Source organism: Lipophrys pholis (genome assembly GCF_963383615.2).
Source record: "Lipophrys pholis genome assembly, chromosome: 7".
Classification (NCBI taxonomy): Eukaryota; Metazoa; Chordata; class Actinopteri; order Blenniiformes; family Blenniidae; genus Lipophrys; species Lipophrys pholis.
In genome coordinates this window covers 3,454,096-3,470,275 of record NC_137638.1, presented here as the reverse complement: position 1 = coordinate 3,470,275, position 16,180 = coordinate 3,454,096, and positions in this window count along the sequence as shown.

Here is a 16,180-nt window from a genome sequence, read left to right as displayed (position 1 = left end):
GAAAGGCGATCACGTTGTTTTGACGATCGGACCGCACGTCCACTTCCAGGTTAGTGACGTCTGCCGTGGTGAAAAAACTACAAATTTCCCTAAAATGGATCACAAAAAGCTCATTTCTACCACTTTCCTCCACGACGCTGGTATAATCTCAAATATCACAAGGTTTGAATGTAAATCAAAGGAACAGAGGGACTAAAGGTAAACGTCATCCTGAGTTTCCCTGAACGCTCCGATGAGCAAGTTTCCTTTAAATATTGTCGCCACAAGGAATTGTGGGGGAACATGAGCTGGTCTCCTTTGGTAAAGGAAGCATCAGTGGTTCCTAGGCTGAAGGAGGTTCTAAAGGAAGCATCCGTGTTTCCTAGGCTAAAGGAGGTTCTAAAGGAAGCATCAGTGTTTCCTAGGCTAAAGGAGGTTCTAAAGGAAGCATCCGTGTTTCCTAGGCTAAAGGAGGTTCTAAAGGGAGCATCAGTGGTTCCTAGGCTAAAGGAGGTTCTAAAGGAAGCATCCGTGTTTCCTAGGCTAAAGGAGGTTCTAAAGGAAGCATCAGTGGTTCCTAGGCTAAAGGAGGTTCTAAAGGAAGCATCAGTGGTTCCTAGGCTAAAGGAGGTTCTAAAGGAAGCATCAGTGGTTCCTAGGCTAAAGGAGGTTCTAAAGGAAGCATCAGTGGTTCCTAGGCTAAAGGAGGTTCTAAAGGAAGCATCAGTGTTTCCTAGGCTAAAGGAGGTTCTAAAGGAAGCATCCGTGTTTCCTAGGCTAAAGGAGGTTCTAAAGGGAGCATCAGTGGTTCCTAGGCTAAAGGAGGTTCTAAAGGAAGCATCAGTGGTTCCTAGGCTAAAGGGGGTTCTAAAGGAAGCATCAGTGGTTCCTAGGCTAAAGGGGGTTCTAAAGGAAGCATCAGTGGTTCCTAGGCTAAAGGAGGTTCTAAAGGAAGCATCAGTGGTTCCTAGGCTAAAGGAGGTTCTAAAGGAAGCATCAGTGGTTCCTAGGCTAAAGGAGGTTCTAAAGGAAGCATCAGTGGTTCCTAGGCTAAAGGGGGTTCTAAAGGAAGCATCAGTGGTTCCTAGGCTAAAGGAGGTTCTAAAGGAAGCATCAGTGGTTCCTAGGCTAAAGGAGGTTCTAAAGGAAGCATCAGTGTGTCCTAGGCTAAAGGAGGTTCTAAAGGAAGCATTGACCCTCCTTTCCTTAGCTTCTAGAGAATTCCAACGTTCCTTATCATGGCCGCCACTGAAACACTTCTGGGGGTTTAAGGAAAAGTGGATAGGAAAGGAGATAGGAGGGATGATTAGGATGCACCCACAGATCTCAGAGTGAGTGGACTCACAGTTTGTTGAACCTCCTTTCTGGAATAACCCCCCCAAGATCTGAAGGTTTCACAGCTTCTGCTATTCAAACATTCATATTTACCCCAGAAATCGACACAAATCAATCAAAGTGAACGGGAAATAGACCCGATGAAGAAAGAGGCGAGTCTGAAAATGTCAATATTTCAATGTAAACGGACTGTAATTGACAGTCCTGTTTGCAGTTATTTATAATGTAAATGGGTGTGTGTGTGTGTGTGTGTGTGTGTGTGTGTGTGTGTGTGCGTGTGTGTGATGGGCCTCGCTGCAGAGGGCTGTGGCAGCTGTCTGCGCGCGTGTTCGGCCCATGTGGGGCAGAAACGCTCCCGGTGCACTGATTTCCGATAGGTCTTCACCTCCTCCGCTGCTCATGGCCCGCGGCTCCTTCCTCCTCCTCCTCCTTCCTCCTCCTCTTCCTCCTCCACGCTCAATCAATTGACTGACGCCGCTGACCAGCTCCCACAGCACACCGCTGCGGGAGGGCAGTTATTGGAGTCGTGTGTGTGTGTGTGTGTGTGTGTGTGTGTGTGTGTGTGTGTGTGTGTGTGTGTGTGTGTGTGTGTGTGTGTGTGTGTGTGTGTGTGTGTGTGTGTGTGTGTGTGTGCGTGCGCGCGCGTGTTTGAATAATGTGTGAATAATCTGTCGAAAATCTTTTGCAGCATCACAGATTTTCTCCACATTCTGAATTTATTTCAATAACACTCGTCTTCCTGCTCGTTTTACAAACCCAACGCTTCACCTTCCAGCCCGGGGAACTTAAATCACCTCAAAATGCAACCAAACTAGTGAAAAATGTGCATTTCTAAATCGGGATCAATTCAATTTCAAGTCACATGCACCTCAGAAAAACATTCTTCTGCTGTAAATTGTTCCGCCGGATGAATGTCCGCGCTCAAATAGCCTGCAAAGGAAAACAAGGCAGGACAGGTTAAAAAACTACGTATGATCCAGAAACCAAAGTTGTGCAAAAACAGAAAGAGTAATGTTCATATATAAGTAGCTACACAAGAGTAATGAGAAGCAGCTTGGATGTAGAACAACTTACAGGTTTGATGCTTTTAGGATTTATAGTTACAGTCAAGTTCCTGTTCGATCTATAGAAGCTCTCAATCCTGAACTTTACATTAAAATATGCATCAAATCCACTGGATTAAAGCTCAGAGTTCAATGTTAATATCATTTAAACGAGCTTTACTTGATGGATTTCACCCTTTATCAGGGAAGAGAGCTTTTATTTTCCAATTTAACTCAAATAAATGGATGACAGCCGCATAATATAGAAGAAAACACCACATTTACTTTAAAACAATGAAATATTTTATGCTTAGTTACCGCGTTGAGTACCAACTGATCCATCCCAAAACTTCTACTGGAATTAATGGATTACATGGATGAAAATTGAGAAATCAGACACAAAAAATTTGAATCAAGAACTGACTTGAACGGTTTATTCAGAGTCTGTTTGATGTATTTTACTTTGAAATATAACCCGAAAATTCTAATTTCAGACATTGAATTTCATGTTGGCATTTTATAGATGCAGTTAATGACAGCAACATTAATGTTGATTTTAAAATATAAACTGAAAATGTCTTTGTCATATTTATTCAATTTATTTGAAATTCTAAGATGTATATAAATAAAGAGATTAGTGTCGTTTTGGTCAGTTTAATAGCTTCCAGCTAATTTTTCATATTTAGTTGTCATATAATGTTTATTATTAAGTCACTTTACGTTAAATATCACATGGTCACTGCTTGTAGAGGAGATCACATTACATTAGTTTGTTTTTCTAAATAGTGAAAAAGACATGAATTAATTAACTATTTTCACTTTTTGCATAAAACTTTTGTACAGTGTGTGTGTGTGTGTGTGTGTGTGTGTGTGTGTGTGTGTGTGTGTGTGTGTGTGTGTGTGTGTGTGTGTGTGTGTGTGTGTGTGTGTGTGTGTGCGTGTGTGTGTGTGTGTGCATGCACACATTTGTCTCCACAATAATTTAAGGATCAATTTTTAACTTTCCAACAACCCCAGCTGTGAATGCAAAACCTTTACAGGGACAAAACACACACACACACACACACACACACACACACACACACACACACTCGGAGGCGGTTTGTTCACCTGTTTTTCTGCTGTGAGGTTTTCACCTTTGAGACGCAGAGCTGCAGATACCAGGTGTGTGATCGAGAGCTTCTTCCTCGGGGAGCACGGGGTGCCTGCTGTCATGGCCACCAGCGCAGGTGTGTGTGTGTGTGTGTGTGTGTGTGTGTGTGTGTGTGTGTGTGTGTGTGTGTGTGTGTGTGTGTGTGTGTGTGTGTGTGTGTGTGTGTGGCCAGCACCCCCGGGGAGCTGGTCAGCTGTTGTTTCATGCAGAAGATTACACAGCTTAATCAGGCAGCCTCATCAGGTGCAGCTGATGCTGTTGAGTCTTTTAAACACACACACACACACACACACACACACACACACACACACACACACACACACACACACACACACATACACAGTCCCTCCCTTTACACCCAATTAGCCCCGTTACCAGGGTCTCACACTGAGGGACTCTGGACACACCTACCATGTGCAGGTAAGCAGTCGTTGTCATGTGCAGGCCTGTACATGTAGCGTAACACACACACACTAACACACACACACACAAACACACACACACACACACACATACACACACACACACACACACACACAAACAATGTATATGTAATTTATGCTCGGTAATTGTGTTGATTTGTTCCATTAAAAAGAAAACGGGTTTCATTTATTCAGTGTTGTTTCTCTTCTAACAGTCGTGACACAGTTTCATTAATGAGCTCGCTTCTTGAAGCATCATCAGCTGGTCCTCTCACACATCCGGCCTCCCCCAAACTGTCGTAGAGTCAAGTCTTAAAATTTATTAAGAAAACACACACACAAAAAAAAAAAAAAAAGCATAGCGATAGCAACGCAGTCCTTTGCTCACACAAAAAAATAAAACAAAAATGTTTTAAAAACGATTGTGGAGCCATCTACAAACATCCACGCCGCAGAGCAAGGCACTCAGGAGATTTAAAACGTTGGTCCAGCACCAATAGGCACGTTTTAACAAGGAAGAATGGGATTTCAGTGTGATGGCTAATTTAAAATAGTTTCTGATTCACTGTACACCTATTTTTATTTTTTTTTTTTTACTAACTCAGTGTTTGTTCTGCAAACTTTTTTAATTAATTATTATTAATTAATCCTGAACTTTCCAACTTTCCCCGACAGCAACATGAGAGATGAAGAAGTTAGCGTCAGTGTTGGCAGAATGGTTACTATTTGACTGAACTCCTGTTTCCGGAAAGAGGAGCAACTTATTAACCTGGAACTAACTCAGATTTATGTAATTTCAGGTATAATCCAGATTATAGAGCATCTTCCTCCATTTAAGGGGCCATATTATGCAAAATTCACTTTCTAAAGGTTTTCCATCAGTAATAATCGTCCCCATACCTGGACTGACGCCCCATAAGTGAAGACAGTCTGTCCTCTCTCTCCCTGGCTTGTTTCAGGTTTTAAAAAGTGTGTTGCTCCAACCAGCCAATCAGAAATCAAACCCTATATAGTGTCATCGGGGGTTTAGCCAATCCCAATCAAGGTAGGCTCCTCCCTTTGACTCCTCCCACAATTAGGCAGCTCAGCTCTGGCACATGGCACCACGAGAGGAAGTACTTCCTCCTCTTCCCAAGATGGGCATGTGTGGGCGGAGCCAGTCCAGCTCACACAGACACAGCAGATTCTGAATGCAGCTCCTATGATCCAATATTCAAATGGCGGAAAATCAAGGAGGAACTAGAAAGTTTGAATACTGAAGGTTTCTGGACCAACAAGACCATGTGAAAGTTTTGAAAAGCTGAATAAGAATCTTTAACATTGAGATTATAGAGCATCTTCCTCCTAATAATGAGCTAACATGACCCTTTTCACAAAATCTCCTCTTAAACTTGAACTTTTAGCTCCAGTTGATCCAGACTGTCACATTTTAAAGTGACTGCTGACGTCCTCAGATTAATAACAGTCATTCATTTGTTTTTTTAATCTTAATTCAATTTAATTTAGTTTAATCTAAACTGATCCACTACAGCCTCAATACAATCCTGCACATCCAGACCAACATGTTGCGGCCCGAGACTTTCAACCAAGCAGAAGAACAATCACAGCAGCAGCTCGGCTAGTTTCTGCCACGACACACACACACACACACACACACACACACACACACACACACACACACACACACACACACACACACGCACGCACGCACACACACTCTTCCTCAGCGTGCACAGCAGGGGATTCTGTATCACAAGAGTTTCAGGAAGTAAGAAGTTGGAGGGGCTTCGTGTGGCTTTAATTCTTTTAAAGAGAACGTAAACATGGCAGAAGTCTCCGTTTGATGAGCTTCATGTGAGTTAAAAATCAAGGCAATAAAGCAGCGCACGGCTAAAGTGAAATGGTTAGTAAACTGGAGGTTTTCTATGCAGGCAGGTCGGTTTGATTTGGTTTAGATTTCATGTGAAAGAACTCGATATAAGGTGATGGCGTCCCCTCCTGAACGCCCCCCCCCCCCGCCTCCCTTCAAATGCAGCCATCAAGCAGCCCTTCAGACTTCAGCCCGTCTCTCCGTCCTTCCGCATTCAGCAAAGCGAGGATTGGGAGTCCTCCACTGAGCCTCAGAGATTCGGCGTGTGGCAGATTTTATTTGGGGGGGTGGGGGGGGGGGGGAATGAGAGAGAGAAAGAGAGAGACTCCTGCAGTGTGTCTTCTGATGTGTCCTGAGGGCTGACAGGAAGACAGACACAGCCTCCGTGTGCCTGTCGCTGCCTCTGTCTTTATTTTCTGGATGCACTCGCTCCCTCTCCCTCTCTCTCTCTCTCTCTCTCTCTCTCTCTCTCTCTCTCTCTCTCTCTCTCTCTCTCTCTCTCTCTCGTGCTCGCTCGCTCTCTGATGCCTCTGTCTGTCTGGAGATTAATTAAACGGCTACCCAGCCAGCCACCACCACATCAGCCATCATCAGCCGCTCCTCGCCATCAGCTCCCTGCTACACACACACACACACACACACACACACACACACACGGCTGAGATGTGTCTGTTTATCTGCTGCGTGTGTGTGTGTGTGTGTGTGTGTGTGTGTGTGTGTGTGTGTGTGTGTGTGTGTGTGTGTGTGTGTGTGTGTGTGTGTGTGTGTGTGTGTGTGTGTGTGTGTGTGTGTGTGTGTGTGTGTGTGGGAGCTCCATACAGTTGCACATTTTGAAAGTGTTTCCATTGTTGCATGTCTTTTGTGTAACTGTGTCTTCACACGTGGGCGTGTTTGTGAAAGGAAATTCATCTTGTGGCGCTTGTATGCATCTCTTCACGTATATGAGATGTGATGGTTTAACCTGCATTATGGGGACATTCACTAAAGAAAAATCCTCATCGCGTGACTCATTTGACTGGAAATCAAAGGAAATTGAATTAAATTGAATTGAATTGAATTGAATTGAATTGAATTGAATTGAATTGAATTGAATTGAACGCCACGGCGTGTGGATGTTTGGCCAAAAACGATGCGCTTCCATGAAACGGCGTTGTCGTGTGGACGGAGCCTGAGGTCAGGACAAGCAGTGATCTGCAGGTAATAAATGCAAGTCAATGCAAAGTCCCCTGGAGTGATGGAAACAGTGCAAGTAAGTGTTTGTGAGCATGTTTTACCTACATTGTGGAGCTCGAGAAGGCCGTCCACACGAGAACGTCATTTTAGGAGCCCAAAAACGTATTTTTGGGGGGGGGTTTTTTAACAGGTGGGGAAATTCTCAAACCCCAGCTTTGAGGTGTGGACGGCAAAGACGATCATCTTTGGAAAAAAGATGAGGTAATCCCCCCTCACCAACACCACGGTCCCCCGATGTCGTCTTATGACCACAACACTGGCGGACCACATGCTCCAGGTTGAACTGAAGAAGTTGAAGGTTTAACTTGGATTTATATGGAAGTCGAGCAGCAGGAGTCTACTTCTAAATTTCTTTGTGCTCCGTGTCTTCTTGAGCATTTTTGCTGTATTTGGTGAGTCACAGCGCCCCTAAAGGCCTGGCATATGTACTACATGCCCTTAAGGCTCCCACAACGTTGCGTGATTCTCGGCCGTCTGATTGGTCGGGAGTCCGCGACCATTAACAGATTGTGTCTGATATTTGATGAGTAGCAGCAGCGAATCAGAATACGTCATCCGCGCAACACCGGAAAAGCACTTGGTACACGCTCAGAACCACGCTGACTGACCAAAACTGGGACACCAAAGAAGATTTGGTTATCGACTTGTTGGAATTTGTCACCAACAATAAGAATACTGCATGTTTAGCGCCTTTATTTTTCCTGGATGGATGGCGCACGCTTAGGATGTTCCATTCTTGTGTGGCCCCGTCAACTAGCGCAGATTCTGCTCGTACAGTCTGCAAAAACGAGATTATTTGATATCATCCCGTACCGTTGTGAACAGTGTGAAGGGTTTCACGACCCCGACGGCCGATACTCGTCGTGGGAACCTTTAGGCTTCGTGTTCATAGTGACGTGTGAACGGGGCCTAAGTTTCACATGTTGGGAGACTTTCCTCAATAATCCAGATTAAGTGAGCCACTACATTCGAGTTAAGATTGTAGCAGAGGGTACAGTTATCCGTCCACTGTTTGCAGAAAGGGATATTTTTGTGGGGCCTTATGTATGTTAGGGCGTTTTGTGAATTGGTCCTAAAATGAGGACAAATGTCAAAATAACCTAAACTTTTAACATGAAGACATGCAATGAATTCGGCTCAAATAGTCCAGACATGTTTCAAGATGGAACGAGTCTGGAAGTGACTGTAAGTCAACGAGAAGTCCTCAGAAGTGTGGCAAGCTTGGCACTGTGGATGAGTGTGTGTTCGGCTGTTTGTGCTCGCACAGCGTGAGTATGACCAATTATATCTGCACTTACACACTCAGGTTCCCTGCCAGTGTGTGTGTGTGTGTGTGTGTGTAACTGTGTGTGTGTGTGTGTCCACGGTTGTCCCGCACGCGTGTGTGTTTCCTACATGCATCTGTGGGATGAGCTCCAGCAGAGAGTCGGGGGCCGCAGAAGCCGTCAAACATGGCAGCAGCAGCGGCGACTGTGGGGCGGCTTCCTGGTGTGTGTGTGTGTGTGTGTGTGTGTGTGTGTGTGTGTGTGTGTGTGTGTGTGTGTGTGTGTGTGTGTGTGTGTGTGTGTGTGTGTGTGTGTGTGTGTGAGGAGTGGGGAAGGCTGGAAGCGGCTGCGGTGGGATGTCGGATCTGAGTGTTTATTGTTTGCCATTATTGTTGTCATTACTGCTAGCGCTGGCGTCAGTTGCGCGCCTGCTCCAGCCAGTCTTATCATTACCGTCCTGCCTCGCCGCCGTTCTCCGCTTGTCAATTTGCTGCTCGGTCCCCCCTCTCAAGAATTTCCCCCACTGTCACGCCGCTGAAGGCTTCCTCTGCCCCCCCCCCCCACCCCCCCATCCCCCCACCCCCCCCATTCCCTTCAGCTTCCCTTCGTTCCTCTTTGTTCTTTTCACTTCTTTGCGATGCTTTAAGGAAGTGTGTGGACTGTAATGTGTGTGTTGGTGTGTGTGTGTGTGTGTGTGTGTGTGTGTGAGTGTGTGTGTGTGTGGGGTGGGGTGGGGTGGGGGGGGTGGGGGGGGTCAGTGAAGCTGGCAGCTCAGACCAGCTTCGCTCGGCTTTTCGGGCCTTAATTGAGACATACTGTCAGAGTGACAAACACATTTGCATGTGGTGTGTGTGTGTGTGTGTGTGTGTGTGTGTGTGTGTGTGTGTGTGTGTGTGTGTGTGTGTGTGTGTGTGTGTGCGCGTGTGTGCGTGCGTGCGTGCGTGCGTGCGTGCATGCGTGCGTGCGTGTGTGTGTGTGTGTGTGTGTTTTTTGGTCCTCTGGCCACTCACCACTCTGTTAATCAGCTCTCCTTCTCACTCACACACACTCACACACACACCCACACACACACACACACACACACACACACACACACACACACACACACACACGCACACACACACACACACACAGAAACCCGGGCAAACTGCATCCTGACAGTCACAAACAAAAGAAGAGGAATCGTGGCGGTTAAAGACTCCGACCAAAAGCGTTTAACTGATTAAATTAATGTGACACTGATGAAGCCGGCCGGGGCTCCAGCCGTGCGAGCGGCTCGCTTCTCGTGCGCTCACAGTGACGAGGCAAAACATGTCCAGCAGGTACCGTGTTTACCTCGTCCACACGGCTAATTAGGAAGCTGCTGCCGGAGCAGTGAAAGCACCATGTTGCTCTTCATCGCATTAACTCCTCATTGCAACGACTTTTTGGGGTTTTTTTTTTCAACTTTGAGATAAACTTGTGCAAAGATTTTGAACAGTTTGCAAATGAATGGACATTTCTAACAAGGAAGCACGATTCACCTGTTTTCAGAGTCTTTCAGAATCTGAACAAAGATAAAGAGGAAGGATTTATTTATCTCGGAATACGGTTACTGAACTCAACAAATTCACCAACGTGTCTCAGGATATATGTTCATTATAGACGTATCCTCAGTGTTTCAGTGAATGTAAACAGTGCAACATTTCTGAAAACCGTCTTTCTTCAGACCGTATCTGAGTCGGTGGAGACTCGGTCTGGGCAGCTGCCCACTTCGCTCAGAGCAAAATCAGCCACTGCTTATGTTTTTGTGTCAAATATCCTTAATATCTTATGTTTTTGTGTCAAATATACTTTATATCTTGTCTTTTTGTGTCAAATATACTTAATAATCCTTCCAAATGTGTCAAATATACTTAATATCTTGTGTTTTTGTATCAAATATACTTAATATCTTGTTTTTCTGTGTCAAATATACTTAATAATCCTTCCAAATGTGTCAAATATACCTAATATCTTGTCTTTTTGTGTCAAATATACTTAATAATCCTTCCAAATGTGTCAAATATACTTAATATCTTGTTTTTCTGTGTCAAATATACTTAATAATCCTTCCAAATGTGTCAAATATACCTAATATCTTGTCTTTTTGTGTCAAATATACTTAATAATCCTTCCAAATGTGTCAAATATACTTTATATCTTGTCTTTTTGTGTCAAATATACTTAACAATCCTTCCAAATGTGTCAAATATACTTTATATCTTGTGTTTTTGTGTCAAATATACTTAATAATCCTTCCAAATGTGTCAAATACACTTTAAAATCCAATCCTTCAAATCCATAATGCTGAAAACAATAGTCGTGGACGAGTTGTCTGGGGTTGCAGTTTTGGGGACGAGTTGTCGGTTCACCGCCCATGACTGGGGCCGTAAAGATCCTGAAGCTCTACAACGTCTGTCCCCGAGAAAACTGTAATGAGAAGCACTTCCTAGAATCCAGAGCAGACCTGCGGAGATGACCGTGGCTTTAGTGTCGTTTGGCGTCACCGTCATGTTTTAACCAGGGATTGGAGGTTCACCGGGATGATCCTCAGCCCATCCTCTGGTTCTGCGTTAAAACGCCCCGAGTTGAACTGTCGCCCTCTGAGTTGGCGAACCGAACTCCGAGCGCCGACCCCGCCGCCGAGGAAGGTTGTGTTTGCTTATTTCCCTCCTCCGTTTTGTTTTGCGACATGTGAAAATGAACGCTGAGTGCTCCTAATAAAACAGCCTGCTGACGCCGGTAGGAGGGAAACTTTCCCTTCATCAACAACATCCGCCGACGCTTCGCGTGCGGCGGCGGCGGAGCCACGTAGCCGAGCCACGCCGCCTCTATTCACCATCTGCCAATCCCTCCTCCTCTGTCGGCTGACCTTATCTATCTCCCCATTAAAAAAAAAAAAAAAAAAGCCTCCATGGTACCAAATGTATTATGCCTTGCATGTATAATCACCTTGTATCTGGGCCACACAGCTTTATTCCTTGAACCCTATTCTGCATTCAGTGAGGTCCAAGCTAAGCAACAGTGGGGGAATGTATTGTAATGAATGCCAAAGCTGAGCACTAAGAGGTATTTTGTTCTTGGGGCTCTTAAGGAATATGGATTATGAATGAGGGCGGGATCAGACCTGCTGTGGTTTCAATATGTATGAATCTTTTCATATGCAGCGAGCCCGCTCCTTTATCTGCCACAGCAGGTGAGGATCAGGCAGCACTTCTGACACCGCTGACAAGCAGCCACATGGGCGAGCGAGGGTTTTGGTTTCTTTTCTTTTTTTGTTTTTTTTTGGGGGCTCTTTGCTGGTCTAAATCATATTTTTCATGATTATCATGAAGCTCAACTCAATCAGACCTGAACTTGATGATTTTGAGTACGAGGATGTTTGATGAATTGCACATTATTGCAGATCAATTGTGTCATGATCAATTGGGAATAACGCCATCAGTTAAATTATACACAGACAGCAGTATTAAAAGGAGTATTTTGTCTGTATCTGTTGAAACAATACAGTTTATCTTTCTATTCACTTGTTTTCACTATGAAATTATTGTATGGACTTCATTTACACTGTTAGTGATTGTGTGACATGATCTGCTGCCCCCCCCCCCCCCCGAGCCAATTCAGTATACCAGTCTCATTAGATATACAAAACAATTAATAGTTAAATTAGTTACAATTACCAATATTATTAGTAAAGCCTGAAGATTTTGTAGTTCTTCACACAGAATCGACATTTCATTCACCTCTGTGGACATTAATAAGACAGCAAGTATATCTATACTATATAGTATTGTATATATATATATGTATATAGTATAAGAATGTCAGCATTAATACCTATGTTGATTTATGTCAAAGCTTAATTTGACTGTATTTCATGTGTCTTTCATTATAAGATTTTCCATAAAGTATCGGTGTTGTACTGGGTAGTCTGTCGATACTGATGTCGGTGATATCGGCGACACAAGCTGTGTTTTATTTGATGTTGGATCAGAAGGGGGGGGGGGGGGGGGGGGGGGGGGGGGGGTGGCACGGCAGGTGCAGTGGTGAGTGCTCTCACCTTACCGTGACGTGTGGCTCCATTACAAAAACAGCAGTGCCACCTCGTGGCCTGGCATGCAAACTACTATCGCTTTCAGTGTTTCTCTTGTTTCCGTGGAAACGGACATCGTTTTCAAAATGTTGCCGTGTAAAACACGAAAACTCGTCCAAAAAGAAAAATCAAAAATTTGTAGTTTTCACTTGAAACACGGTCAAGTAATGGGAGGCTGATGGTCTGAAACCATACTTAATGAAATACAGAAAGTCATCTGGCACAAGTGAGAATTTATTGATTTGGATTCTGAAAGCATATTATTATTATTATTATTATTATTATTATTATTATTATTATTATTATTATTATTATTATTATTATTATTATTACTATTACTATTAATTATTATTATTATTATTATTTGTGTTATTATTAATGTTAATATAAAATGTTATTTAATATTTGTATAATTATTTATATTAAATGTATCATTTTTATTATTATTATTTATATAAAAATATTATTTTTATTTTTATTATTATTGTGAGTATAGTCACAATATCTTCAGTCTTCTGTGTTATTGGTCATCATGGTATATATGATTTATTCTGTATGTACTTCTAATTCATTCTCTATGACGCTGCGACTTTAGTACACAACGTGACCTTTTTTTTATTTCAACGTGACTTTATTGAGAAGTTGTGTGTATGTTTCTTTTTATATGTTATCACGTGTTTGGGCTGGAATCTGTCCTCCAGATGTGGCAACCCCGGCCATCGGATCCACCGCCGCCCCGCACATCGATGTGCATCAATCCGAGTCAGACAATGAGCTCGACGACACTGCATGGAAGCGGTGATGATTCTCCACGGGTTCCCGGCTGGAGCACCAATCTGCACATCACTCACAGATTAAATGATCCACTGTTGATAGAAAGGATTGATTACCTCAGATTGGAGAGCAGCTGTTACCTCCCGGCCTGCCACCAGGTCTTGTTCCTGCAGTCGCGGCCATAAGAAAGGCTCATAAGCAATATCTTCTTTCTCTCTCTCTCTCTCTGTGAACAACAGCTACAAGTAATAGAAAGCCTGGCTGATTTGACAGGCTGCTCTGCAGTGGCCCTCTCAGCTTCGGCTTAATTAAACCAGCTCTCATTTCTCACTGGTAGCGTCTCCGCCGCCCCCCCCCCCCCTCCTCCCATCCTCCCCTCCCCTCCCCCGCCCGTCCATCCCCCCCCCCCCCCCCCCCCCCCCTCTCCTTCTCAAATCTCTCAGGCTGCTTAGAGCAAACTGAGGAAACTCCACAAGTGTTCGCACTTCAGCATTCTGACACCATTAAGTGTTGCTCTCGCACAGTTTGAACTGTTTCTTTCTTTTTTAAAGAAATTGGCAGATTATCAAATGTTTCATGGTTCACGGGGTGTTTTCTGGTTTTTACTTGAGTTTTTGTAATAAGTGCAACTTGTGCAAGGAAGAAAGTGTTTGAATATCAGAAGATGTAAAACGTGCGGAGAAATGAGTAGAAAACGAGTTTTGTTAAAAAAAAAACATAAGCCCACTGCTTTTATTTAAGAATTAAAGATCCTATAATTTCAGTGATTAAAGCAGTTTCAGTTGGATTGTTGCTCAAGCTGCACGGTTATGTTACTATTTCACTAAAATCTTGTTCACTGGAAAAATTATTATTCATTCTGAACGAGCCAGAGACATCTTCCTCCAACAAACTGCTGTAAATTCAGCAAGCAACCAGATTCTAGAGCATCTTCCTTCCCTAACACCCAGATTCTAGAGCATCTTCCTCCTCTAACACCCAGATTATAGAGCATTATTCTCCTCTAACGTCCAGATGAGAGCATCTTCCTCCTCTAACACTCATATTATAGAGCATCTTCCTTCTCTAACTCCAGATTATAGACCATCTTTCTCCTCCTAACATCCATATATTAGAGCATCTTCCTCCTAAAATCCAGATTACAGAGCATCTTCCTCCCCTAACACCCAGATTATAGAGCATCTTCCTCCTCTAACACACATATTATAGAGCATCTTCCTCCTCTAACATCCAGATGAGAGCATCTTCCTCCTCTATCAACCCAGATTATAGCGCATCTTCCTCCTAAAATCCTGATTATAGATCATCCTCCTCTCCTAGCATCCATATATTAGAGCATCTTCCTCCTAAAGTCCATATATTAGAGCATCTTCCTCCTAAAATCCAGATTATAGAGCAACTCCCTCCCACTGACTTAACTTCAGCTGTACAAACGTGAGACGAGAGCTCGTTTCCCCCCCCCGGTAATTAATCACTTTTAAGTAACTCCACTACTTCCGCCAGACGTGACGCCACAAACCCGCCGCTCTTCGCTCGCTTGTACGGATTCGGTTCCGGCGTCTATTAATAACAGGTGATGAAAACCTAGTACACGGTGGACGTGTGCCGATAATAGCTGCACACTGGTGTGGTGAGATTTCATAACAATCAGCACCTGCAAACCAATATATATGGGCCTAACCCTGATGTCCATGCCCCCCCCCACCCGTCCCACACCACCACCACCACCACCACCACCACCATGGCGCTGAGCCATTTGGCCAGGCTTTGTCAGCTTCTCTTGACTAATTAGCTCTGTTGTTCTCCTCCTCCCAGATTCCCTCTGTTTCAAGTACAGACAAACAGCGCTGGGCTTTCATGTTCACCTCTGCAACTCCTCTATTATACAGCTGTGAACAAAGCCTGGCTGAATGTAGCCCCCACCCCCCACCCCCCACCCCTCCACCCCCCCTGCGCCCCATCACCCCCTGCAGGGCGGGGCAGGTGGGGGTTCTGCAGACCGGAGTGGACTGAAGAAAGTCATTTGTCGTTAACATCTGAGATGATTAGCGGGTTTGTGTGGCGTTGGGGGCGGTTATGCTGCCTTTAGGCTGAAAGAACCCAACTTTTAGATTTAATTTCCTCAATTGGTTACTTAACCTTAAAAAAAAGAAGAAGAAGAAGAAGAAGAAGAAGAAGAAGAAGAAGGAGCCACAAAGCAGAGCTGCCAGAGCTGCTTGTTGATTTGAATAATGGGAATACACGCCGGGATCTCCTGCAGAAGTCTGAGGTTACAAACCGCCGAGTGAAGCTTCATATCGTTTCTCATCCGGCTTTGAAAAGCTTTAAAAGTTATGAAGAACTCACAGCTTTGAGCAAATATGTGGATTTATTGAGGGAAAAAAGACACAATTTCCTGTGAAGGTCAGCGGAGTTCTGCTGAACGAAGCAATCAAACCCTCAACTTACAGTTTATATCATCCGAGGAAAAATATCTAAATCGTTGGTGAATAAAGTGAAACAGACAAACACCTTCATCCTTCTTCCTTCTTCCTTCTTCCTTCTTCCTTCTTCCTTCTTCTTCTTCCTTCTTCCTTCATCCTTCATCCTTCTTCCTTCTTCCTTCTTCCTTCATCCTCTTCTTCATCTTCTTCCTTCTTCCTTCTTCTTCTTCCTTCTTCCTTCTTCCTTCTTCCTTCTTCCTTCATCCTTCATCCTTCTTCCTTCTTCCTTCTTCCTTCATCCTTCTTCCTTCATCCTTCATCCTTCTTCCTTCTTCCTTCTTCCTTCATCCTTCATCCTTCTTCCTTCTTCCTTCTTCCTTCTTCCTTCTTCCTTCTTCCTACTTCCTTCTTCCTTCTTCCTTCTTCCTTCTTCCTTCTTCCTACATCCTTCATCCTTCTTCCTTCTTCCTTCTTCCTACATCCTTCATCCTTCTTCCTTCTTCCTTCTTCCTTCTTCCTTCTTCTACATCCTTCTTCCTTCTTCCCTTCATCCTTCTTCCTACTTCCTT